Source organism: Lithobates pipiens, unplaced genomic scaffold, assembly GCF_037356315.1.
Source record: "Lithobates pipiens isolate NorthernLeopardFrog02 unplaced genomic scaffold, aLitPip1_a1.2 Scaffold_13, whole genome shotgun sequence".
NCBI lineage: Eukaryota > Metazoa > Chordata > Amphibia > Anura > Ranidae > Lithobates > Lithobates pipiens.
This window is the reverse complement of record NW_027507718.1, coordinates 174,684,807-174,707,832: the sequence shown is the minus strand read 5'-3', so window position 1 is coordinate 174,707,832 and position 23,026 is coordinate 174,684,807. Positions and strand designations below refer to the sequence as shown.

General features: G+C 51.0%; 24 non-coding genes and 18 pseudogenes across 24 annotated transcripts; all 42 read left to right on the top strand.

Moving 5' to 3' along the window:
• Positions 1-806: 806 nt before the first annotated feature.
• On the top strand, positions 807-925 carry LOC143978766 (5S ribosomal RNA; annotated as a pseudogene).
• A 120-nt stretch (positions 926-1,045) lies between these two features.
• On the top strand, positions 1,046-1,164 carry LOC143976582 (5S ribosomal RNA). The gene has a single exon (XR_013272883.1). It is a non-coding gene; the product is annotated as a 5S ribosomal RNA (ribosomal RNA).
• Positions 1,165-1,273: 109 nt separating this feature from the next.
• Positions 1,274-1,392, top strand: LOC143978301 (5S ribosomal RNA). Its single transcript, XR_013273922.1, has one exon. It is a non-coding gene; the product is annotated as a 5S ribosomal RNA (ribosomal RNA).
• Positions 1,393-1,501: 109 nt separating this feature from the next.
• On the top strand, positions 1,502-1,620 carry LOC143977414 (5S ribosomal RNA). Its single transcript, XR_013273694.1, has one exon. It is a non-coding gene; the product is annotated as a 5S ribosomal RNA (ribosomal RNA).
• A 109-nt stretch (positions 1,621-1,729) lies between these two features.
• LOC143978990 (5S ribosomal RNA) lies at positions 1,730-1,848 on the top strand (annotated as a pseudogene).
• Positions 1,849-1,957: 109 nt separating this feature from the next.
• Positions 1,958-2,076, top strand: LOC143978091 (5S ribosomal RNA). Its single transcript, XR_013273898.1, has one exon. It is a non-coding gene; the product is annotated as a 5S ribosomal RNA (ribosomal RNA).
• A 109-nt stretch (positions 2,077-2,185) lies between these two features.
• Positions 2,186-2,304, top strand: LOC143976476 (5S ribosomal RNA). The gene has a single exon (XR_013272782.1). It is a non-coding gene; the product is annotated as a 5S ribosomal RNA (ribosomal RNA).
• Positions 2,305-2,413: 109 nt separating this feature from the next.
• Positions 2,414-2,532, top strand: LOC143979196 (5S ribosomal RNA). The gene has a single exon (XR_013274018.1). It is a non-coding gene; the product is annotated as a 5S ribosomal RNA (ribosomal RNA).
• Positions 2,533-2,641: 109 nt separating this feature from the next.
• LOC143977684 (5S ribosomal RNA) lies at positions 2,642-2,760 on the top strand (annotated as a pseudogene).
• A 109-nt stretch (positions 2,761-2,869) lies between these two features.
• LOC143978311 (5S ribosomal RNA) lies at positions 2,870-2,988 on the top strand (annotated as a pseudogene).
• A 109-nt stretch (positions 2,989-3,097) lies between these two features.
• On the top strand, positions 3,098-3,216 carry LOC143977485 (5S ribosomal RNA). Its single transcript, XR_013273761.1, has one exon. It is a non-coding gene; the product is annotated as a 5S ribosomal RNA (ribosomal RNA).
• A 109-nt stretch (positions 3,217-3,325) lies between these two features.
• Positions 3,326-3,444, top strand: LOC143976876 (5S ribosomal RNA). Its single transcript, XR_013273168.1, has one exon. It is a non-coding gene; the product is annotated as a 5S ribosomal RNA (ribosomal RNA).
• A 109-nt stretch (positions 3,445-3,553) lies between these two features.
• Positions 3,554-3,672, top strand: LOC143977905 (5S ribosomal RNA). The gene has a single exon (XR_013273879.1). It is a non-coding gene; the product is annotated as a 5S ribosomal RNA (ribosomal RNA).
• Positions 3,673-3,781: 109 nt separating this feature from the next.
• LOC143977268 (5S ribosomal RNA) lies at positions 3,782-3,900 on the top strand. Its single transcript, XR_013273552.1, has one exon. It is a non-coding gene; the product is annotated as a 5S ribosomal RNA (ribosomal RNA).
• A 109-nt stretch (positions 3,901-4,009) lies between these two features.
• Positions 4,010-4,128, top strand: LOC143977286 (5S ribosomal RNA). The gene has a single exon (XR_013273571.1). It is a non-coding gene; the product is annotated as a 5S ribosomal RNA (ribosomal RNA).
• A 109-nt stretch (positions 4,129-4,237) lies between these two features.
• LOC143977093 (5S ribosomal RNA) lies at positions 4,238-4,356 on the top strand. The gene has a single exon (XR_013273378.1). It is a non-coding gene; the product is annotated as a 5S ribosomal RNA (ribosomal RNA).
• A 109-nt stretch (positions 4,357-4,465) lies between these two features.
• Positions 4,466-4,584, top strand: LOC143978367 (5S ribosomal RNA; annotated as a pseudogene).
• Positions 4,585-4,693: 109 nt separating this feature from the next.
• LOC143978147 (5S ribosomal RNA) lies at positions 4,694-4,812 on the top strand (annotated as a pseudogene).
• Positions 4,813-4,921: 109 nt separating this feature from the next.
• Positions 4,922-5,040, top strand: LOC143976526 (5S ribosomal RNA). Its single transcript, XR_013272830.1, has one exon. It is a non-coding gene; the product is annotated as a 5S ribosomal RNA (ribosomal RNA).
• A 109-nt stretch (positions 5,041-5,149) lies between these two features.
• LOC143978159 (5S ribosomal RNA) lies at positions 5,150-5,268 on the top strand (annotated as a pseudogene).
• Positions 5,269-5,377: 109 nt separating this feature from the next.
• LOC143976266 (5S ribosomal RNA) lies at positions 5,378-5,496 on the top strand. Its single transcript, XR_013272582.1, has one exon. It is a non-coding gene; the product is annotated as a 5S ribosomal RNA (ribosomal RNA).
• Positions 5,497-12,237: 6,741 nt separating this feature from the next.
• LOC143979894 (5S ribosomal RNA) lies at positions 12,238-12,356 on the top strand. Its single transcript, XR_013274106.1, has one exon. It is a non-coding gene; the product is annotated as a 5S ribosomal RNA (ribosomal RNA).
• A 109-nt stretch (positions 12,357-12,465) lies between these two features.
• LOC143977011 (5S ribosomal RNA) lies at positions 12,466-12,584 on the top strand. The gene has a single exon (XR_013273298.1). It is a non-coding gene; the product is annotated as a 5S ribosomal RNA (ribosomal RNA).
• Positions 12,585-12,693: 109 nt separating this feature from the next.
• LOC143976369 (5S ribosomal RNA) lies at positions 12,694-12,812 on the top strand. Its single transcript, XR_013272679.1, has one exon. It is a non-coding gene; the product is annotated as a 5S ribosomal RNA (ribosomal RNA).
• A 109-nt stretch (positions 12,813-12,921) lies between these two features.
• Positions 12,922-13,040, top strand: LOC143977769 (5S ribosomal RNA; annotated as a pseudogene).
• Positions 13,041-13,149: 109 nt separating this feature from the next.
• Positions 13,150-13,268, top strand: LOC143976839 (5S ribosomal RNA). The gene has a single exon (XR_013273132.1). It is a non-coding gene; the product is annotated as a 5S ribosomal RNA (ribosomal RNA).
• Positions 13,269-19,454: 6,186 nt separating this feature from the next.
• LOC143978854 (5S ribosomal RNA) lies at positions 19,455-19,578 on the top strand (annotated as a pseudogene).
• A 109-nt stretch (positions 19,579-19,687) lies between these two features.
• Positions 19,688-19,806, top strand: LOC143977434 (5S ribosomal RNA). Its single transcript, XR_013273712.1, has one exon. It is a non-coding gene; the product is annotated as a 5S ribosomal RNA (ribosomal RNA).
• Positions 19,807-19,915: 109 nt separating this feature from the next.
• LOC143979065 (5S ribosomal RNA) lies at positions 19,916-20,034 on the top strand (annotated as a pseudogene).
• A 109-nt stretch (positions 20,035-20,143) lies between these two features.
• Positions 20,144-20,262, top strand: LOC143977629 (5S ribosomal RNA; annotated as a pseudogene).
• Positions 20,263-20,371: 109 nt separating this feature from the next.
• Positions 20,372-20,490, top strand: LOC143976692 (5S ribosomal RNA). The gene has a single exon (XR_013272989.1). It is a non-coding gene; the product is annotated as a 5S ribosomal RNA (ribosomal RNA).
• Positions 20,491-20,599: 109 nt separating this feature from the next.
• On the top strand, positions 20,600-20,718 carry LOC143978186 (5S ribosomal RNA; annotated as a pseudogene).
• A 109-nt stretch (positions 20,719-20,827) lies between these two features.
• On the top strand, positions 20,828-20,946 carry LOC143978667 (5S ribosomal RNA; annotated as a pseudogene).
• A 109-nt stretch (positions 20,947-21,055) lies between these two features.
• LOC143976875 (5S ribosomal RNA) lies at positions 21,056-21,174 on the top strand. The gene has a single exon (XR_013273167.1). It is a non-coding gene; the product is annotated as a 5S ribosomal RNA (ribosomal RNA).
• A 109-nt stretch (positions 21,175-21,283) lies between these two features.
• Positions 21,284-21,402, top strand: LOC143976350 (5S ribosomal RNA). The gene has a single exon (XR_013272661.1). It is a non-coding gene; the product is annotated as a 5S ribosomal RNA (ribosomal RNA).
• A 109-nt stretch (positions 21,403-21,511) lies between these two features.
• Positions 21,512-21,630, top strand: LOC143977151 (5S ribosomal RNA). Its single transcript, XR_013273436.1, has one exon. It is a non-coding gene; the product is annotated as a 5S ribosomal RNA (ribosomal RNA).
• A 109-nt stretch (positions 21,631-21,739) lies between these two features.
• Positions 21,740-21,858, top strand: LOC143978235 (5S ribosomal RNA; annotated as a pseudogene).
• A 109-nt stretch (positions 21,859-21,967) lies between these two features.
• Positions 21,968-22,086, top strand: LOC143978738 (5S ribosomal RNA; annotated as a pseudogene).
• Positions 22,087-22,195: 109 nt separating this feature from the next.
• On the top strand, positions 22,196-22,314 carry LOC143978672 (5S ribosomal RNA; annotated as a pseudogene).
• A 109-nt stretch (positions 22,315-22,423) lies between these two features.
• On the top strand, positions 22,424-22,542 carry LOC143979556 (5S ribosomal RNA; annotated as a pseudogene).
• Positions 22,543-22,651: 109 nt separating this feature from the next.
• On the top strand, positions 22,652-22,770 carry LOC143977337 (5S ribosomal RNA). The gene has a single exon (XR_013273621.1). It is a non-coding gene; the product is annotated as a 5S ribosomal RNA (ribosomal RNA).
• A 109-nt stretch (positions 22,771-22,879) lies between these two features.
• Positions 22,880-22,988, top strand: LOC143979183 (5S ribosomal RNA; annotated as a pseudogene).
• Positions 22,989-23,026: the final 38 nt, after the last annotated feature.

Below are 23,026 nucleotides of genomic sequence, written 5' to 3'. Positions count from 1 at the left end.
TGTTATGGGGGTGTGAGTAAAAGGTGTATTCCCTGTCCGCTGGGTGAGATAGACGCCATAGGTCGCGAAGACGGAGAGATTCCATGGTGGAAGCAAAGTGGGAGGGAGTAGACGGAGCACTAGTCGCCCTGCGACGTGGGGGGGAGGACCTGTCGTCTGTATGGTGCAAGATGTCGTTAAAGTCACCGCCAACTAAATGGGGGGTCTGGGAGGTCTGGAGTAGCCAAGAAGTCAAGTCACTATAGAAAGTCTTAGTAGGGTTATTGGGAGCATAAACATTCGTGATCACTAGTTCCTTAGTCCCCAAGCGGACGTGGAGCGAGAGGAGCCTGCCCTGGGAATCTGAGTGCGTGGACAGCACCTCGCACGGGAGGTTCTTGTGGATTAATAGGAGAACACCCGCTTTGCGACTAACGGCGTCGGAGCCTATGACTTTGCCGACCCAGAGTTTCCGCATGCGATGAAAATCTGGGGCGGACAAGTGGGTTTCCTGCAATAGGGCGATATCTGTTTTCAACCTTTTTAGGTGTCGGAGTACTTTCATTCTCTTATTGGGTGATCTGAGGCCTTTCACGTTCCATGAGACTATTCTTATGTCAGGGGTGACGAGAAGAAGAAATGGGCAGGCTTTAGAAAATAATCGCCAGCCGGTGGGCAAGGCAGAAGAAATTGTTGCTGGGAGAAAATGGACCTGGAAGTAATGTGGGACAAGGGAAATAGGATGTTCAGGAAGGAGACACTGGCACTGAGGTAAGGAGGGGGAGGGGGGCAGTAAGTCAAGAGAGTTATAAGTAGGGAGCAAGATCGCCTACGGCCACATCAACCTGAATGCGCTCGAGCTCGTCTGATCTCGGATCCTAAGCAGGGTCGGGCCAGTTTAGTACCTGGATGGGAGACCGCCTGGGAATACCAGGTGCCGTAGGCTTTTTTCCATTATGTTGTTGGCTTTGGCGACCTGCTGTATTTTTCCTGTATTTTTCCTCTCGATTGCCCGAGTTGACCACCTTGGCTTTTGTCAAGAGAGTTGTAAGTAGGGAGCATGATCGCCTACGGCCACATCACCCTGAATGCGCTCGATCTCGTCTGATCTCGGATGCTAAGCAGGGTCGGTCCTGGTTAGTACCTAGATGGGAGACCGCCTGGGAATACCAGGTGCCGTAGGCTTTTTTCCATTATGTTGTTGGCTTTGGCGACCTGCTGTATTTTTCCTCTCCATAGCCCGAGGTGACCACCTTGGCTTTTGTCAAGAGAGTTGTAAGTAGGGTGCAAGATTGCCTACGGCCACATCACCCTGAATGCGCTCGATCTCGTCTGATCTCGGATGCTAAGCGGGGTCGGGCCTGGTTAGTACCTGGATGGGAGACCGCCTGGGAATACCAGGTGCCGTAGGCTTTTTTCCATTATGTTGTTGGCTTTGGCGACCTGCTGTATTTTTCCTCTCGTTTGCCCGAGTTGACCACCTTGGCTTTTGTCAAGAGAGTTGTAAGTAGGGAGCAAGATCGCCTACGGCCACATAACCCTGAATGCGCTCGATCTCATCTGATCTCGGATGCTAAGCAGGGTCGGGCCTGGTTAGTACCTGGATGGGAGACCGCCTGGGAATACCAGGTGCCGTAGCCTTTTTTCCATTATGTTGTTGGCTTTGGCGACCTGCTGTATTTTTCCTCTCGATTGCCCGAGTTGACCACCTTGGCTTTTGTCAAGAGAGTTATAAGTAGGGAGCAAGATCGCCTACGGCCACATCAACCTGAATGCGCTCGAGCTTGTCTGATCTCGGATCCTAAGCAGGGTCGGGCCAGGTTAGTACCTGGATGGGAGACCGCCTGGGAATACCAGGTGCCGTAGGCTTTTTTCCATTATGTTGTTGGCTTTGGCGACCTGCTGTATTTTTCCTCTCGATTGCCCGAGTTGACCACCTTGGCTTTTGTCAAGAGAGTTGTAAGTAGGGAGCAAGATCGCCTACGGCCACATCACCCTGAATGCGCTCGATCTCGTCTGATCTCGGATGCTAAGCAGGGTCGGGCCTGGTTAGTACCTAGATGGGAGACCGCCTGGGAATACCAGGTGCCGTAGGCTTTTTTCCATTATGTTGTTGGCTTTGGCGACCTGCTGTATTTTTCCTCTCCATAGCCCGAGGTGACCACCTTGGCTTTTGTCAAGAGAGTTGTAAGTAGGGTGCAAGATCACCTACGGCCACATCACCCTGAATGCGCTCGATCTCGTCTGATCTCGGATGCTAAGCAGGGTCGGGCCTGGTTAGTACCTGGATGGGAGACCGCCTGGGAGTACCAGGTGCCGTAGGCTTTTTTCCATTATGTTGTTGGCTTTGGCGACCTGCTGTATTTTTCCTCTCGATTGCCCGAGTTGACCACCTTGGCTTTTGTCAAGAGAGTTGTAAGTAGGGAGCAAGATCGCCTACGGCCACATCACCCTGAATGTGCTCGATCTCATCTGATCTCGGATGCTAAGCAGGGTCGGGCCTGGTTAGTACCTAGATGGGAGACCGCCTGGGAATACCAGGTGCCGTAGGCTTTTTTCCATTATGTTGTTGGCTTTGGCGACCTGCTGTATTTTTCCTCTCGATTGCCCGAGGTGACCACCTTGGCTTTTGTCAAGAGAGTTGTAAGTAGGGTGCAAGATTACCTACGGCCACATCACCCTGAATGCGCTCGATCTCGTCTGATCTCGGATGCTAAGCAGGGTCAGGCCTGGTTAGTACCTGGATGGGAGACCGCCTGGGAATACCAGGTACCGTAGGCTTTTTTCCATTATGTTGTTGGCTTTGGCGACCTGCTGTATTTTTCCTCTCGATTGCCCGAGGTGACCACCTTGGCTTTTGTCAAGAGAGTTGTAAGTAGGGTGCAAGATCGCCTACGGCCACATCACCCTGAATGCGCTCGATCTCGTCTGATCTCGGATGCTAAGCAGGGTCGGGCCTGGTTAGTATCTGGATGGGAGACCGCCTGGGATTACCAAGTGCCGTAGGCTTTTTTCCATTATGTTGTTGGCTTTGGCGACCTGCTGTATTTTTCCTCTCGATTGCCCGAGGTGACCACCTTGGCTTTTGTCAAGAGAGTTGTAAGTAGGGTGCAAGATCGCCTACGGCCACATCACCCTGAATGCGCTCGATCTCATCTGATCTCGGATGCTAAGCAGGGTCGGGCCTTGTTAGTACCTGGATGGGAGACCGCCTGGGAATACCATGTGCCGTAGGCTTTTTTCCATTATGTTGTTGGCTTTGGCGACCTGATGTATTTTTCCTCTCTATTGCCCGAGGTGACCACCTTGGCTTTTGTCAAGAGAGTTGTAAGTAGGGTGCAAGATCGCCTACGGCCACATCACCCTGAATGCGCTCGATCTCGTCTGTTCTCGCATGCTAAGCAGGGTCGGGCCTGGTTAGTACCTGGATGGGAGACCGCCTGGGAATACCAGGTGCCGTAGGCTTTTTTCCATTATGTTGTTGGCTTTGGCGACCTGCTGTATTTTTCCTCTCGATTGCCCGAGGTGACCACCATGGCTTTTGTCAAGAGAGTTGTAAGTAGGGTGCAAGATCGCCTATGGCCACATCACCCTGAATGCGCTCGATCTCGTCTGATCTCGGATGCTAAGCAGGGTCGGGCCAGGTTAGTACCTGGATGGGAGACCGCCTGGGAATACCAGGTGCCGTAGGCTTTTTTCCATTATGTTGTTGGCTTTGGCTACCTGCTGTCTTTTTCCTCTCGGTTGCCCGAGTTGACCACCTTGGCTTTTATCAAGAGCTTTGTAAGTAGGGAGCAAGATCGCCTACGGCCACATCACCCTGAATGCGCTTGATCTCTTCTGATCTCGGATGCTAAGCAGGGTCGGGCCTGGTTAGTACCTAGATGGGAGACCGCCTGGGAATACCAGGTGCCGTTGGCTTTTTTCCATTATGTTGTTGGCTTTGGCGACCTGCTGTATTTTTCCTCTCCATAGCCCGAGGTGACCACCTTGGCTTTTGTCAAGAGAGTTGTAAGAAGGGTGCAAGATCACCAACGGCCACATCACCCTGAATGCGCTCGATCTCGTCTGATCTCGGATGCTAAGCAGGGTCGGGCCTGGTTAGTACCTGGATGGGAGACCGCCTGGGAATACTAGGTGCCGTAGGCTTTTTTCCATTATGTTGTTGGCTTTGGCGACCTGCTGTATTTTTCCTCTCGATTGACCGAGGTGACCACCTTGGCTTTTGTCAAGAGAGTTGTAAGTAGGGTGCAAGATCGCCTACGGCCACATCACCCTGAATGCGCTCGATCTCGTCTGATCTTGGATGCTAAGCAGGGTCGGGCCTGCTTAGTACCTGGATGGGAGACCGCCTGGGAATACCAGGTGCCGTAGGCTTTTTTCCATTATGTTGTTGGCTTTGGCGACCAGCTGTATTTTTCCTCTCGATTGCCCGAGTTGACCACCTTGGCTTTTGTCAAGAGAGTTGTAAGTAGGGTGCAAGATCGCCTAAGGCCACATCACCCTGAATGCGCTCGATCTCGTCTGATATCGGATGCTAAGCAGGGTCGGGCCTGGTTAGTACCTGGATGGGAGACCACCTGGAAATACCAGGTGCCGTAGGCTTTTTTCCATTATGTTGTTGGCTTTGGCGACCTGCTGTATTTTTCCTCTCGATTGCCCGAGGTGACCACCTTGGCTTTTGTCAAGAGAGTTGTAAGTAGGGTACAAGACCGCCTACGGCCACATCACTCTGAATGCGCTCAATCTCGTTTGATCTCGGATGCTAAGCAGGGTCGGGCCTGCTTAGTACCTGGATGGGAGACCGCCTGGGAATACCAGGTGCCGTAGGCTTTTTTCCATTATGTTGTTGGCTTTGGCGACCTGCTGTATTTTTCCTCTCGATTGCCCGAGGTGACCACCTTGGCTTTTGTCAAGAGAGTTGTAAGTAGGGTGCAAGATCGCCTACGGCCACATCACCCTGAATGCGCTCGATCTCGTCTGATCTCGGATGCTAAGCAGGGTCGGCCCTGGTTAGTACCTGGATGGGAGACCGCCTGGGAATACCAGGTGCCGTAGGCTTTTTTCCATTATGTTGTTGGCTTTGGCGACCTGCTGTATTTTTCCTCTCGATTGCCCGAGGTGACCACCTTGGCTTTTGTCAAGAGAGTTGTAAGTAGGGTGCAAGATCGCCTATGGCCACATCACCCTGAATGCGCTCGATCTCGTCTGATCTCGGATGCCAAGCAGGGTCAGTCCTGGTTAGTACCTGGATGGGAGACCGCCTGGGAATACCAGGTGCCGTAGGCTTTTTTCCATTATGTTGTTGGCTTTGGCGACCTGCTGTATTTTTCCTCTCGATTGCCCGAGGTGACCACCTTGGCTTTTGTCAAGAGAGTTGTAAGTAGGGTGCAAGATCGCCTACGGCCATATCACCCTGAATGCGCTCGATCTCGTCTGATCTCGGATGCTAAGCAGGGTCGGGCCTGGTTAGTACCTGGATGGGAGACCGCCTGGGAATACCAGGTGCCGTAGGCTTTTTTCCATTATGTTGTTGGCTTTGGCGACCTGCTGTATTTTTCCTCTTTTTTTTTTTTTTTTTTTTAAAGAGTATTTATTGAGAAATAAACAAAGAGAACAATACAAATGCAACAAAAAATAAGTGCGAGAATTCGGAACCATCATCGCAGATGAGGTGCATAAGAAAATTGGAGCAGAATGCGACTGTATCGTAATAAACTAAGACCATAGACATAAATACATAAAACCAAGCGGATAGTAGTGAATTTAGTGTGATAGAGCGGCGTACTAACAGCGACTGGATGGATCTTATAAAAAAAACAGTTGCAAAAGTAATATGAATGTATAACAGCAGGAATATCATTTCCCAAAAATAACAATATAACAGATCGTAGGAACGGGAGTAATAGGTCGGATTTATCAAAAGAAAGGAAAAAAACAGAAAAAAAAGAGAAATAAAAAAGAAACACAGAGAGGAGAGGGGGGTGAAGAGGGGAAAGCAGGCAGATACATGAAGGAGAAAAAAACAGGTAAGGGAGGGGGGGAAGAGGGATACGGGGTTCCCAGGTAGAGTTCCTAGGGTAGGAGGATTTCAGAGAGATGGTCCAGGGGTTAGTTGGCTGCAGGGCGAGGCACAAGTGGTAGATTGGGGGGAAACCAACCCCGGGATTGGGAGATTAGTGCCAAAATAGGAGAAGGTGAAGTTGTCCAAGTTGAGGATGTCCACCGGAGGGAGAGAGTCAGATATGAAGGGAAGCCATCTCGCATAAAAACGAGACTTCGCTTTTTCGTCCCTGTAGTTTGTATTGAAGCGATCTTTGTAGAGGAGTGAAAGGAGTTCCTTCTGCGTCTGGGCGACAGAGGGTGGGAGAGAAGAAGTCCAGCTCTTTAGAATGGATTTCCTGGCAAGAAGAAGGCACAGCAGAGACCAGTCCACATGGGGGGGTTTGGAGGGCGCGCCGTTTGGGGGCGCACGGCTGGTGGTGGAAGACCATGGAAGCAGGAGAGGGTCCCAGTATCCAAAGATGAGAAGGAGGGGGTCCTTTGGCAATTTCAGCAGGGTGACTTTAAAGATGTAGGAGAGGATCTGATCCCAGAAGGAAGAGATGAAGGAGCAGGACCAGAAGCGGTGGGCCAGCGAGGGCCTGTACTGAAGACATAGGGGGCACTTGGTGCTGTCCTGGTCGGATTTAGAAGGCAGGAAGGGAAGGTAGGCCCTGTGGGCAATTTTTAGTTGCATTTCTCTCCAGAGCTCGTTCGGCGGTAAACTTTGTTGAGTCCATGTAGGATTTTATCCACTATATCTGGATCAGGGAAGTCTTTCTTCCAGTTGGCAACTGATGAGGATGTCAGTTGAGGAGCGGCCTGCTGGAGTAGCGGTGTGTAGATGTCAGAAATTTTATAAGTATCGTCCTTGAGCAGGCGGTCCAGGAAGGTTAGGGGGAAACGCTTACGTTCATCGTTGCAGATATCCTTTAAATAGCTGACACATTGCCTGTGGTGAAAGGCGTGAGCTGGCGGGAGGGAGAACCTTTCAGCCAGAAGAGAAAAGGGTAGAGGGTGCCCAGATTCAAGATCGCAGATGGTAGCAAAATTGATGATGCCCTTCTCTTTCCAGATGTGGAACGGTTTGTGGAGTAGGCCAGGGGAAAAAGTAGGGTTCCCCTGGATCGGAAGGTGTCTGGAGATGAAAGGGGGGAGCTTAAGGCATTTTCTGGTTTCCCTCCAGGCTATGGCAGTGTCCCTGAGTAGGAGGTTGTGTTGAAACAGAGACGGCACTGACTTCCACCTGCAGTGAAGGAGTGCTGTCAATGAGAGTGGAGAGACCATAGCAGCTTCCAGAGAGTAGTTGGAGTATCTGGAGGATTGAGAGATCCAGTCCAGACTAGTACGTAGCAAGCATGACAGGTTATACAGTCTTACATTAGGTAGGCTGATACCCCCCTCGCGTCTGGGAAGATGCAACTTTTTTAGGGCTATGCGTGGGCGTTTTCCTTTCCATAAAAAGGAGGAAAAAGATGATTCTAGAATTTTTATGTCCTTGTGAAGAAGGAGCAAAGGAATAGTTTGAAGTGGGTACAATAGCCTGGCAAAGCTAACCATTTTTAGCAGGTGGCATCTTCCCAGAAGCGAGAGAGGCAGATCCATCCAGTTCACCATTTCTTGAGAGATTTTCGTGATCAGGGGGGGGTAATTGAGATGGTAAAGGGAGGAAGGTAATTTACCAATTTTAATGCCTAGATAGGTGATATGTGAGTTGGCGATTGAAAAGATAGAATGTTGTGTCCAGGGGGGTTTGCGAGAGGACCCTATCGGGAGGATTTCACTTTTATCATAATTTATACGTAGCCCTGAGCATGATCTAAAAACGTCAAAGACCTCTTTGATAACGGGCATGTCAGAAGCGGGGTCTGATGACAAGATGAGCACATCATCGGCAAAAAGAGAGGTGCGCAGGTCGTGTTGACCAATACGAATCCCGTGGAGAGGAGCCGATTGGGACAGGTATCTGGATAAAGGTTCTAGGGCGATGTTAAATAGGAGAGGGGAGAGTGGGCAGCCCTGACGAGTGCCTTTATGCAGGAGGAATTCATCGGAGAGAACTCCAGCCGCGACTAATTTGGCTGCTGGGGATGAGTACATGGCTTTGATGAGATGGCAGAAATGCCCCGAGAAACCCATTTCAGATAAAGTCATAGAGAGCCATTCAAAACTGACATTGTCGAAGGCCTTTTCCACGTCTAAAGTTATAATAGCAAAGTCCCCATCCGGATTGTTCTTAGCATGTTCCAGAGCAAGCATAACCTTACGTATGTTCAAGGTGGCAGTTCTGCCTCTCACAAAGCCAAATTAGGCAGGGTGTATGAGGGAGGGCACAATGGCAGCTAATCTCGTGGCTATGATCTTGGAAAGGATTTTTACATCCAGATTGAGAAGGGAGATCGGCCTGTAAGAACCTGGGTCAAGCGGGTCTTTCCCTTTTTTGGATAAGAGTTTGATGACGGCTTGGTTTCCAGAAGGGAGATATGGGCCACCAGACCAGATGCCATTGTACACCTTTAGGAGAGTGGGTTCTGTAATGGAGGAGAGGGTTTTATAAAATTCACTGGTAAACCCGTCGGGGCCTGGAGCTTTGGACGGGGTTAGTTTACGAATAGTGGAGGAAACTTCGACAAGGGAGATGGGGGCATTGAGCGCTTCTAGTTGTTCAGGGGTAACTTTAGATAACAATACCTTATCGAGGAAAGAACGAGCCGCAGTACTATCTATGGGGTCTGGGGCGTAGAGGGACGTATAGTAGTTTAACATCACCTTGTTAATTGCTTGTGGGGTAGATTGTACATCACCCTTAGCGTCTCTGAGGGAAGTGATGTGCGTCGGGTGGAATGGGCCCTTACATAGCCTCGCCAGTAGCTTGCCCGCCTTGTTACCAAACTTGTGGAGCGTCGCGTCTAGTTGGGATCTTTTAGTTTGTTCAAGTGTGTTTGCCCAAGTGTCGAAACTGTTCTTGGCCGCCTGCCATTCGGTTCTGTTATCAAGGGAGTCGTTAGTAGAGAGGGACCTTTGGGCTAAATGTAGTCGCGCACTAGCCCATTTGTAATGAGATAGTGCGTTCCTTTTGAAGGAGGAGGCATAGGAGATGATCTGACCTCTGAGGAACGCCTTGCCGGCATCCCAGAAGAGGTTGGGGGAGTCCGAATGGGGGGAGTTTGCCTCCGAGTATTCGCGCCAGGAGTTTGCCATGAAGTGTTGAAAGTCTGGGTTGTCATGGAGATACGAGGGGAAACGCCACAGTCTTGGGTGAGGTGGGAGATCTAAGTTAGCAAGACTAACAGAGATTGGGGCATGGTCAGAGATAGCAATATCGAGCACTTCAGTTTCAGACAAATTTGGTATAAGATCGTCAGAGCCAAAGAAATAATCGATTCTCGAGAACATGTTATGGGGGTGTGAGTAAAAGGTGTATTCCCTGTCCGCTGGGTGAGATAGACGCCATAGGTCGCGAAGACGGAGAGATTCCATGGTGGAAGCAAAGTGGGAGGGAGTAGACGGAGCACTAGTCGCCCTGCGACGTGGGGGGGAGGACCTGTCGTCTGTATGGTGCAAGATGTCGTTAAAGTCACCGCCAACTAAATGGGGGGTCTGGGAGGTCTGGAGTAGCCAAGAAGTCAAGTCACTATAGAAAGTCTTAGTAGGGTTATTGGGAGCATAAACATTCGTGATCACTAGTTCCTTAGTCCCCAAGCGGACGTGGAGCGAGAGGAGCCTGCCCTGGGAATCTGAGTGCGTGGACAGCACCTCGCACGGGAGGTTCTTGTGGATTAATAGGAGAACACCCGCTTTGCGACTAACGGCGTCGGAGCCTATGACTTTGCCGACCCAGAGTTTCCGCATGCGATGAAAATCTGGGGCGGACAAGTGGGTTTCCTGCAATAGGGCGATATCTGTTTTCAACCTTTTTAGGTGTCGGAGTACTTTCATTCTCTTATTGGGTGATCTGAGGCCTTTCACGTTCCATGAGACTATTCTTATGTCAGGGGTGACGAGAAGAAGAAATGGGCAGGCTTTAGAAAATAATCGCCAGCCGGTGGGCAAGGCAGAAGAAATTGTTGCTGGGAGAAAATGGACCTGGAAGTAATGTGGGACAAGGGAAATAGGATGTTCAGGAAGGAGACACTGGCACTGAGGTAAGGAGGGGGAGGGGGGCAGTAAAGGAGTGGAGCAAATTGAAATATAAACAAAAACATAAACATATACACTGGAGAGAACTTCACTTTTTTCCGCATGGAGTCACTGTGTAGGCCAGCCCCCAGTGCACGGCCCAGAGGTATAGGACGCGAGTGTCCGGGCAATGTGTCTAAAAAAAAAAAAAAATCGAGCAAGGGTGCGGGTACGCCCCTAGAGCCAAAAAGGGCGCGTGCCATGTTGCGGCAGTAAGCATACGCAGTGATTCCAGGAGGAGTAAGGCACAGTGTAATAAACATACGTAATAAAGCAACAAACCCACATTAGTGTAAAACAGTACATATATGAGGACCCAAGGGTGGAGAAAAAAGAAACTGAATAATAAAAGGAAAGGCAGAGTGCACTATCACAAAAAAGGAAAGAAAAATACGGTATTATATAGAGAAAAAAAAAAGATAAGGCAGGTGGCCGCAAGATAAAAAAGAAAAAGAGCAGCGAGATCAGGAGCGGTGGGAACTCCTGGTATAGTTAGGCCAGGGCGTCAAATAGAACATAGGTAGCCAGTGGCACTGATGGTGTGCCCATTGGATGGGGGCAGCGCTGAAGGCCGAGGTAGTCAAGTATCAACAGGCTGGACCGTGAGCAAGCTTGGGCGATAACAGAAAAAGGAAAAAAATAACAACATAGTAACTCACAAAAATATGTCAGGTTGACTGACCTGGCGAGAAGGTCACCTAAAAGGTGAGGAGAGATGGATCCAGGAGGGCTGAAATGTCATCAACGAGGGACGTCCCGATGGCGGGTATCAGGGGCAGCAGACCTGAAGCGTTTGGGTGAGTCCTTCCGGGGGCTCCTCTGATCCAGAGCGCGGTTGAGCGGTGATGCTTTGGAAGGGGTGTGAGGGTGTGCACCCTGGTGTAGGGAGCGGAGAAAAGCTTCGGCTTCAGAGGGGTCCTGGAAAGTTAGTTGGTCACCGTTCGGGGCCTTTAGGCGAAGAATAGCCGGGAAGGCCAGGGAAAATTTAAGTTGCATATTAAAGAGTTCCGAGCATACCTGTTGGAATGCCTTTCTTTTCTTGGAGACCTCGATGGAATAATCGGCAAAGAATAGGACCTTGATCCCATCGACCTGTAGAGAGCGTGTTTGCCTGAATTTCTGCAGGATCAGGGCCTTGTCTGAGTAGTTTAGGTACTTTGCGATGATAGGTCTAGGTGACTTGCGTTCTGGTGCCGGTTGACCCATACGATGTGCGCGTTCGACCGTACAAGGGCCGGGAAGGCCAAGGGCTTCTGGGATGCGTACCGCGCAGAAGTTAGACAGCTCCGAAGACTGTAGCGACTCGGGGATCCCTACGAATCGCAGGTTGCTCCGTCTGGCCCTGTTTTCCAGGTCATCAAGCTTCTGTAGAACATATTGATTTGTTCTGTCCTGGGAGCGTTCCGTGGCTTGGGCCTGGTAAAGTTCTTCCTCTATGTCCGACAGACGGTGTTCCAAATCATTCAGTCTGGTGTGGTGTTCGCCTATTTGGGCCTTGAGCTGCTGCATGCCAGCATTTACAGCTTTTTCCACCGATGCCGTGATCATGGGGGATAATAGTGCGGCCACGGCCTGGGCAATGCGCTCTGTGGTGGAGTCCCCTGCAGGCTGCGTGGAGAGGCTGCTCTGTGATGGAGGGGCTGGAGAGGCTGGTAGTGCTTGTGGAGAGGGGGGGGCACAGTATCAGTGCTCACCTCCATGTCTGCTGCGCGTTGTGGAGATAAGGGGGCCGAGTAGGCCGAAGCCGGGGCCTCGATTTGCGGCCGCGCCGCGGTCGCGGACGGCGCGTGTGCTCGCGGTCCGGTTTTCTCCAGGAACCGGTCCATGATCGTGTGGGATGCCTCCGGGGGGGTGTTCCGCAGGTGCCCGGCCGCTCAGCGGGATTTAATAGCAGATTTGGGGGCCGTGATGCGGGAGCCGAGGAGGAGAGCAGTCACTCCATGCGGCGCCGGAACCGGAAGTCGTATTTTTCCTCTTGATTGCCCGAGGTGACCACCTTGGCTTTTGTCAAGAGAGTTGTAAGTAGGGTGCAAGATCGCCTACGGCCACTTCACCCTGAATGCGCTCGATCTCGTCTGATCTCGGATGCTAAGCAGGGTCGGGCCTGGTTAGTACCTGGATGGGAGACCGCCTGGGAATACCAGGTGCCGTAGGCTTTTTTCCATTATGTTGTTGGCTTTGGCGACCTGCTGTATTTTTCCTCTCGATTGCCCGAGGTGACCACCTTGGCTTTTGTCAAGAGAGTTGTAAGTAGGGTGCAAGATCGCCTACGGCCACATCACCCTGAATGTGCTCGATCTCGTCTGATCTCTGATGCTAAGCAGGGTCGGGCCTGGTTAGTACCTGGATGGGAGACCGCCTGGGAATACCAGGTGCCGTAGGCTTTTTTCCATTATGTTGTTGGCTTTGGCGACCTGCTGTATTTTTCCTCTCGATTGCCCGAGGTGACCACCTTGGCTTTTGTCAAGAGAGTTGTAAGTAGGGTGCAAGATCGCCTACGGCCACATCACCCTGAATGCGCCCGATCTCGTCTGATCTCGGATGCTAAGCAGGGTCGGGTCTGGTTAGTACCTGCATGGGAGACCGCCTGGGAATACCAGGTGCCGTAGGCTTTTTTCCATTATGTTGTTGGCTTTGGCGACCTGCTGTATTTTTCTTCTCGATTGCCCGAGGTGACCACCTTGGCTTTTGTCAAGAGAGTTGTAAGTAGGGTGCAATGTTGCCTACGGCTACATCACCCTGAATGCGCTCGATCTCGTCTGATCTCGGATGCTAAGCAGCGTCGGGCCTGGTTAGTACCTGGATGGGAGACCGCCTGGGAATACCAGGTGCCATAGGCTTTTTTCCATTATGTTGTTGGCTTTGGCGACCTGCTGTATTTTTCCTCTCGATTGCCCGAGGTGACCACCTTGGCTTTTGTCAAGAGTGTTGTAAGTAGTGTACAAGATCGCCTACGGCCACATCACCCTGAATGCGCTCGATCTCGTCTGATCTCGGATGCTAAGCAGGGTCGGGCCTGGTTAGTACCTGGATGGGAGACCGCCTGGGAATACCAGGTGCCGTAGGCTTTTTTCCATTATGTTGTTGGCTTTGGCGACCTGCTGTATTTTTCCTCTCGATTGCCCGAGGTGACCACCTTGGCTTTTGTCAAGAGAGTTTTAGTGTTGAAAATATTTTTATTAAGACATGTCAAATAAAAAAAAAACAATAAACAGTAACCATCATGAGGCATATGCAGACAGAAACAGTAACTGAGGTACAATTACAGGAGACCGGCTAACGACAAACGGCCACAGCCGGTCCCTGACAGCAGGCTTGGAGAGTAGAAAAGACGGCCTGTGCTCCGATCCCTAAGGTCACAGTAGGGAGAAGCACCCATGGGTTACTACATGATGCAGTTTTTAGACAAGATCATAAAAAAAAGAAAGAACAGAAAGGAAGAGAGGAGAGAAAGGAGCAAAGTAAAGAGGAGCAAGGCAGTGTAGGGGAAAGCTAAATAGCAGAAGAAGAGGAAGAAAAAAGGGGGAGGAAGGGGGGAGGGGGGAAGGAATTTGGGTAGGGGGGGTAGGGTAAGGGAGAGCCCACAGCGTCCTCATGCGTTTAGGATTTGGTTCATTAAAGTGTCAGAAGAAGAGAAGCGGAGCCAGATTGACCACTGAGAAACAAATTTGGTGTAAGTGTCATTGTCCAGTGCCAACATCTCCTCCATTCTCATGGTGTCATTCATAATCGATACCCACCGTGACAATGGGGGGGTGGTCGTCGTCTTCCAATAGGCAGGTATCAGCTGCCTAGCGGAGGACATAAAGAAACGGAGCAACCTTTGTCTCTGTGATTTAATAGACCCTGGCAGAATAGAGAGTAATGCAATTTTTGGAGAGATAGGAACCGGGGTATCAGCCAAGAGATTGTAACATTCAAAAACCTGTGTCCAGAAGGGGCGGATCCTCTCACAGTCCCACCAGACATGCATGTAAGTTCCGACTGAAGCTTCACAGCGCCAACAGGTGGCCGGGGTAGACGGGAAAATCCTGTGCAAAGTAGCAGGATCCCTGTACCACCTGGATAATAGCTTGTAGTTCTTTTCTTGGGAGTAGCAGGAGATTGTTGACTTATGTGTGAAATGAAAAGAGGTATGCCATTCCGGCACAGAGATGTCCTCACCCAAATCCGCAGACCACAGCCTGGTGTAATGTGGGAGTTGATCATGTGCTAAAGTCTGTAGTAGGTTATATAAGGAGGACAGTAAGTGTTTGGGAGTTTCAGGGAGCGAACACAGTTCCTCGAAAATGGTAAGTTTGCGATGTATCTGAGAGGAGGAGTGTAGTCGTTTGGCAAATGCGGACACATGTAGGGCCGTGAGCCAATCACCGGATTCTGTCACAGAGACCGGGGTGCCCTGAGAGGGGTGCACAAAGTTACGGGCCTGCGGCCAATCTGTGCGCTTAAAAGGTCCTAGGGAGGCCGCCCCCGCACTTTGTGGCAAAGCAGGATGGTCAAAGAGGGACGTCAAGGGGCCCGGGTCCGAGGAGAGAGTGGAGTTTAGTCCCGTCCTGTACCACATCGTCAGAGAGGCCAAAGTCAGAGGGGACAAGGAGGTCATACGAGAGTAGCCCAGGTTATAACCCCATGGAAGGGCTCGGAGATCTACAGGGGAAAGGTCCTGTTCAACAGACACCGAGGCCTTGCAGGAAGGGCGAGAGAACCACTCAATGATGCGAGTCATATGAGTGGCCTTATGGTAAGTCTCAAAGTCAGGGAGGCCTGTGCCTCCCAAAGTCTTCGGGATCGTCAGTAGTTTAAATTTAACCCTGGGGAGGCCCCGGCTCCACAAGAATCTGATTGCCAGCGAGCGTAGGGAGGTAAAAAACGATTTGGGGACGTGGATGGGTATTGTTTGAGATAAGTATAGGAACTTGGGTAGAGTGTCCATCTTCAGGATATTAATCCGTCCGAACCAGGGCAAGGGAGATCCCCCCCACTCCTCGAGGTCTTTCCGTATACGGTTAAGCAAAGGGATATAATTCAGAGAAAACAAATCAGCTAGGTTGGAGGGTATAACAACCCCTAGGTACGAGATCCCCTTAGCCTGCCATTTAAATGAAAAGTTGGATTGCAGAAGGGACAGCGTGGAGGGGGTAAGGGATATGTTAAGGGCTTCCGTCTTAGAGATGTTGAGCTTAAAGTTACTATAGATACCAAAGCGTTGAAATTCACTAAGTAGGGATGGTATGGAGATGTGTGGATTCTGAATATACACTAGGAGGTCATCAGCATACAAGGAGAGTTTGTGATGAGCAGACGGAGTTTGAATACCAAGAATGGAGGGGTTTTGACGTATGGCACAAGCCAAATGCTCAATGATGATGACAAAGAGGAGGGGGGATAGGGGGCAGCCCTGCCGAGTACCGTTGGCAATATCAAAGGGAGCCGACGTTGTGCCGTTGACCAGGACCGTAGCCGAGGGTCGGGAGTATAGGGACATTACTTTTGATATGAAGGAAGCTCCGAGGCCAAGTTGTTCTAGAGACAGCTGTAGAAACCTCCAACTGACCCTATCGAATGCCTTTTCGGCGTCGAAGGATAAGAGGCAAGCTCTCAGACCTTTACGTTGGATCAGGGATATGAGATGTATCGTCTTGGTGGTGTTGTCCCTTGCCTCCCTGCCAGGGACAAACCCCACCTGATCATTATGAATAATCTTAGGCAATAGGGGAGACAGACGGGTGGCTAGGACTTTTGCGAATAGCTTGATATCTATATTGAGCAGGGAGATGGGCCGATAGCTGCTGCATTGGGACGGGTCTTTGCCCGGTTTAGGGATAATAGAAATGTTAGCAGACAAAGATTCCTTTGACGGGAGAATAGAACTGTCCACCGAATTAAAGGCTTTCATCAGAAGGGGAGCAAGCTGGGGGGCAAAAGTTTTGTAGAACCGGGGTGTAAAGCCGTCAGGGCCCGGGCATTTCCCCACTTTAAGGACTTTAATAGCCTGTAAAAAGTCAAAGGTAGTCAGGGGCTCGTCTAAGGTCGCTGCGTCCACAGCGTCAACAGTGGGTAAAGCGGTCTCCAGGACATAAGCCTGCGTGGGGTCTGAAGATGAAGGGGACCCAGCTGGGGGGGTTGCATGCGGGAGGTTATAGAGCTGGGAGTAGTATTGCCTGAAGGATGCAGATATCCCAGAAGTGTTAAATGTTTTCGTTTGGTCTGGTCGAACAAGGAAGGGGATAGAATGTCGCGGGGGTCTAGGATGAATGACCCTAGCCAGGTGCTTACCACATTTGTTTGCCAGAGAGTAGAAGTGGTTCCGCGCTTTATCCCTGGCAATCAGGGAATGCGCGTCTAGGAGTTGGAGTAGGTCTCTGCGGGCATTGGAAAGCTGGACAAAAACAGTAGGGTCCAAGTCCTTTTTGTGGAGGGGTTCGAGGTCCGCAATGATAGTGAGGAGTCTGCGTATGTCATGGGCTCGGGCCTTTTTAAGGCGAGAACCATGTTGTATAAGGGTGCCCCTGAGCACACATTTTAGAGCGTCCCACTGGTTCATAGGGGAGGTAGTGTCAGAGGAATGGTCACCTACAAAGTCCCGAATGGCCTTAGAAACATCCGCCAAACACACGGTGTCCCGCAGCAGATTGTCGTTAAGTCTCCAGTTCGCTCCCTGACGGACAGCAGGGGGGCGAACCAGAGTCAGGTAGACGGGGGCATGGTCAGACCATAGAATATTACCGATCGAAGTGTGGAGAGGTGTGTCAAGCAGGGATTGTGATATGAGGAAGTGGTCCAATCTACTATATGAGTCGTGTGCAACGGAAAAGTAGCTGTAATCCCTTTCCGTTGGATGCTGGATTCGCCAGGCATCCACCAGATGGGAAGAATGTAGAAGTGATCTAATGCGTGCTAAGGTGGAACGGGGAACAGAAGACTTACCCGAGGATGTGTCTGCGGACGGGGAGAGGGCAACGTTTAGATCACCTCCAAGAATGAAAGTTGACCCTCCGAAGGAGGACAGTCTGGTGAGGACCGAGGAGAGGAACCGAGCCTGGCCCACGTTCGGCACATAGATGTTAGCCACTGTAAAAAGAAAATCATTTAGCTTCAATTTCAGGAAAATATAACGACCTGAGTTATCTATTAGAGAGTCTAGGATCTCCGGGTTGAAAGATTTATGAAAGGCAACAGACACTCCCTTAGACTTGGTCTGAGGATTAACACTATGAAACCATTGTGAGTAATATCTATTGCGCAGGGCTGGGATAGCTCCGGCGCGAAAATGCGTTTCTTGAAGCAGCAGGATTTGCGCACGCTTCTTGTGAAAATGGTAGAGTGTCTGGCTCCGCTTCTCAGGCGTGTTGAAACCCCTACAATTAAAGGAAGCAAAGGTTATGGAGCCGTCACTAGCCATGGGGGGGCCGTAGGGAGGAGCTGAGAATCAATATGAAAGGTGGTATTATGGGCAACCTTTGGAGGGTGTGGGAGCGGGAGAAGAGGTCGGGCCAGGGGGGCAAGGGGAGGGGCAGAGGGTGGGAGGACACAAGCAGAGGGAAGACAGAGGGAGGAAAGAAGGCAGGAAAAGAGAGAAAAAACAGCAGAACAACCTCATATAGGGAGCAATGAGAAATAAATGCAGGGATACCCGTTCCCGATAGAGTCAACAGGGGTATACATAAGACAATAGTTGTAAACATCAGTAGTGGGAAACAGGCCCGTGAGGTCTGGTATAAAACAACATTTAGTAGAACAAAAACAAAAAAGGCCACTGGGTGGCTCCAAAAGGGAAGCAGCATACAGGAAAAAAGCCTGCCAGATAGGCACAAATTGGTGCGCCCCACAGCGACCATAGGAACACCGTGGGGCGCACAGCACAAACAAAAAAAAAAAAAAAAAAAAAAAAAAAGGGAAAACCAACAGACAAAGAACCCGCGAAAAGGAAAACAAAAAACACGAAAAAAGGGAAAAAAAGGGGGGGGGGGGGCGAGGAGCTGAGTCACCAAGCCGGGCAGCTCCCCGCACCCTGGCCCCACGGGTAAACCAGAGATAGCTGCGACCTGCAAAGTGAACCAAACAACACACCAACAGAAAGCACCCAGCGGCCATCCACAAATGCACCTGCAAACCGGCATAAAATAGAAACAACCAGAGGGGACACAGTAACAACTGGAGAGCAAGGCAAGGGCAACCCAGGAGGGGCACAAAAACCCGGAAACAAAAGGGCCAATCAGCAGTAAAGCTATTCGATCCGCTAGGGTCAAGGCACTTCATAGGGGAGGGCCCCAGAAGTGAAAAAAGAGAAACTGGTCCAGGTGGGCCCGCAGACACGGATCAGCCATTAGGATCCTGAGGCAACGGAGATCGAGGGGTGCGCCTACGGCCCCGCCTCTGCCACTGCGGAGTGTAGGGAAGGCCGGGTGTGGTCGGAGCAAACGGCCAATCGGGCAGCGTAACCTGAGGCAGTTCAAGTGTACTGAGGAATGTAGGCAGGTCCCCTATTGTACGGAATATGGCGGTTTTCCCCGCGTGATGCACTCGAAGGTGGAACGGAAAGCGCCACTGGTATTTAATTTGCCTTGCCTGAAGGAGCTGCGTGAGAGGTCGCAGGGATTTCCGCATCGCCAAGGTTTGGCGGGAGAGATCAGGAAGGAGCATGACAGGCGTGTCGTTGAATAGGATCGACTGTTGTGTGCTGGCGGCCCTCATGATGTCCTCCTTTACTTTGTAAAAATGGATACGGCAAAGAGTGTCACGGACAAAGGAGGGGTCAGGGGTGCGAGGACCCGATGTACGGTGCACCCGGTCCAATTCGATCGGGTCATCTTTGGGTCGTTGGAGTAGCTGGTTAAAGATGGCCGTAACCGCAGCAGGTAGATTCTTGGGTTCAACCGATTCAGGTATCCCCCGTATGCGTATGTTGTTGCGGCGACTGCGGTTTTCGAGGTCATCCTGCTGATATGAGAGTTGTTGAAGCAGGACAGTGTGGGCATTTAGGATCTGGTCGTGTGACTGTACAGCGTCTCGCAGGCCATCAACCGTGTTGTCCACATCATCAAAGCGTACCCCCACATCTTTTCTCAGGTCTGAAATCTCCTTCCGATATGTTTCCTCAATCCGATGCACACAGCGTTCAAAGTCATCTTTAGTGGGAAGGGACCTCAGGTAACCGTGCAGGGATCTGATTTGCGATTCCATGTCCCACCCATCCCCCGATCCCAAGGAGGCATTCGAGCTTGTCAAGAGAGTTTTAAGTAGGGTGCAAGATTGCCTACGGCCACATCACCCTGAATGCGCTCGATCTCGTCTGATCTCGGATGCTAAGCAGGGTCGGGTCGGGTCTGGTTAGTACCTGCATGGGAGACCGCCTGGGAATACCAGGTGCCGTAGGCTTTTTTCCATTATATTGTTGGCTTTGGCGACCTTCTGTATTTTTCTTCTCGATTGCCCGAGGTGACCACCTTGGCTTTTGTCAAGAGAGTTGTAAGTAGGGTGCAACATTGCCTACGGCCACATCACCCTGAATGCGCTCGATCTCGTCTGATCTCGGATGCTAAGCAGGGTCGGGCCTGGTTAGTACCTGGATGGGAGACCGCCTGGGAATACCAGATGCCATAGGCTTTTTTCCATTATGTTGTTGGCTTTGGTGACCTGCTGTATTTTTCCTCTCGATTGCCCGAGGTGACCACCTTGGCTTTTGTCAAGAGATTTGTAAGTAGGGTACAAAATTGCCAACGGCCACATTACCCTGAATGCGCTCGATCTCGTCTGATCTCGGATGCTAAACAGGGTCGGGCCTGCTTAGTACCTGGATGGGTGACCGCCTGGGAATACAAGGTGCCATAGGCTTTTTTCCATTATGTTGTTGGCTTTGGCGACCTGCTGTATTTTTCATCTCGATTGCCCGAGGTGACCACATTGGCTTTTGTCAAGAGAGTTGTAAGTAGGGTGAAAGATCGCCTACGGCCACATCACCCTGATTGCGCTCGATCTCGTCTGATCTCGGATGCTAAGCAGGGTCGGGCCTGGTTAGTACCTGGATGGTAGCCCGACTGGGAATACCAGGTGCCGTAGGCTTTTTTCCATTATGTTGTTGACTTTGGCGACCTGCTGTATTTTCCATCTCGATTGCCCGAGGTGACCACCTTGGCTTTTGTCAAGAGAGTTGTAAGTAGGGTGCAAGATCGCCTACGGCCACATCACCCTGAATGTGCTCGATCTCGTCTGATCTTGGATGCTAAGCAGGGTCGGGCCTGGTTAGTACCTGGATGGGAGACCGCCTGGGAATACCAGGTGCCGTAGGCTTTTTTCCATTATGTTGTTGGCTTTGGCGACCTGCTGTATTTTTCCTCTCGATTGCCCGAGGTGACCACCTTGGCTTTTGTCAAGAGAGTTGTAAGTAGGGAGCAAAATCACCTACGGCCACATCACCCTGAATGCGCTCGATCTCGTCTGATCTCGGATGCTAAGCAGGGTCGGGCCTGGTTAGTACCTGCATCGGAGACCGCCTGGGAATACCAGGTGCCGTAGGCTTTTTTCCATTATATTGTTGGCTTTAGCGACCTGTTGTATTTTTCCTCTCGATTGCAAGAGGTGACCACCTTGGCTTTTGTCAAGAGAGTTGTAAGTAGGGTGCAAGATCGCCTACAGCCACATCACCCTGAATGCGCTCGATCTCGTCTGATCTCGGATGCTAAGCAGGGGCTGGCCTGGTTAGTACCTGGATGGGAGACCGCCTGGGAATACTAGGTGCCGTAGGCTTTTTTCCATTATGTTGTTGGCATTGGCGACTGGCTGTATTTTTCCTCTCGATTGCCCGAGGTGACCACCTTGGCTTTTGTCAAGAGAGTTGTAAGTAGGGTGCAAGATCGCCTATGGCCACATCACCCTGAATGCGCTCGATCTCGTCTGATCTCGGATGCTAAGCAGCGTCGGGCCTGGTTAGTACCTGGATGGGAGACCGCCTGGGAATACCAGGTGCCGTAGGCTTTTTTCCATTATGTTGTTGGCTTTGGCGACCTGCTGTATTTTTCCTCTCGATTGCTCGAGGTGACCACCTTGGCTTTTGTCAAGAGAGTTGTAAGTAGGATGCAAGATCGCCTACGGCCACATCACCCTGAATGCGCTCGATCTCGTCTGATCTCGGATGCTAAGCAGGGTCGGTCCTGGTTAGTACCTGGATGGGAGACCGCCTGGGAATACCAGGTGCCGTAGGCTTTTTTCCATTATGTTGTTGGCTTTGGCGACCTGCTGTATTTTTCCTCTCGTTTGCAAGAGGTGACCACCTTGGCTTTTGTCAAGAGAGTTGTAAGTAGGGTGCAAGATCGCCTACGGTCACTTCACCCTGAATGCGCTCGATCTTGTCTGATCTCGGATGCTAAGCAGGGTCGGGCCTGGTTAGTACCTGGATGGGAGACCGCCTGGGAATACCAGGTGCCGTAGGCTTTTTTCCATTATGTTGTTGGCTTTGGCGACCTGCTGTATTTTTCCTCTCGATTGCCCGAGGTGACCACCTTGGCTTTTGTCAAGAGAGTTGTAAGTAGGGTGCAAGATTGCCTACGGCCACATCACCCTGAATGCGCACGATCTCGTCTGATCTCGGATGCTAAGCATGGTCGGGCCGGGTTAGTACCTGGATGGGAGACCGCCTGCGAATACTAGGTGCCGTAGGCTTTTTTCCATTATGTTGTTGGCTTTGGTGACCTGCTGTATTTTTCCTCTCGATTGCCCGAGGTGACCACCTTGGCTTTTGTCAAGAGATTTGTAAGTAGGGTACAAAATTGCCTACGGCCACATTACCCTGAATGCGCTCGATCTCGTCTGATCTCGGATGCTAAACAGGGTCGGGCCTGCTTAGTACCTGGATGGGTGACCGCCTGGGAATACAAGGTGCCATAGGCTTTTTTCCATTATGTTGTTGGCTTTGGCGACCTGCTGTATTTTTCATCTCGATTTCCCGAGGTGACCACATTGGCTTTTGTCAAGAGAGTTGTAAGTAGGGTGAAAGATCGCCTACGGCCACATCACCCTGATTGCGCTCGATCTCGTCTGATCTCGGATGCTAAGCAGGGTCAGGCCTGGTTACTACCTGGATGGGAGCCCGACTGGGAATACCAGGTGCCGTAGGCTTTTTTCCATTATGTTGTTGACTTTGGCGACCTGCTGTATTTTTCATCTCGATTGCAAGAGGTGACCACCTTGGCTTTTGTCAAGAGAGTTGTAAGTAGGGTGCAAGATCGCCTACAGCCACATCACTCTGAATGCGCTCGATCTCGTCTGATCTCAGATGCTAAGCAGGGTCCGGCATGGTTAGTACCTGGACGGGAGACCGCCTGGGAATACCAGGTGCCGTAGGCTTTTTTCCATTATGTTGTTGGCATTGGCGACCTGCTGTATTTTTCCTCTCGATTGCCCGAGGTGACCACCTTGGCTTTTGTCAAGAGAGTTGTAAGTAGGGTGCAAGATCGCCTACAGCCACATCACTCTGAATGCGCTCGATCTCGTCTGATCTCGGATGCTAAGCAGCGTCGGGCCTGGTTAGTACCTGGATGGGAGACCGCCTGGGAATACCAGGTGCCGTAGGCTTTTTTCCATTATGTTGTTGGCTTTGGCGACCTGCTGTATTTTTCCTCTTGATTGCCCGAGGTGACCACCTTGGCTTTTGTCAAGAGAGTTGTAAGTAGGATGCAAGATCGCCTACGGCCACATCACCCTGAATGCGCTCGATCTCGGATGCTAAGCAGGGTCGGGCCTGGTTAGTACCTGGAGGGGAGACCGCCTGGGAATACCAGGTGCCGTAGGCTTTTTTCCATTATGTTGTTGGCTTTGGCGACCTGCTGTA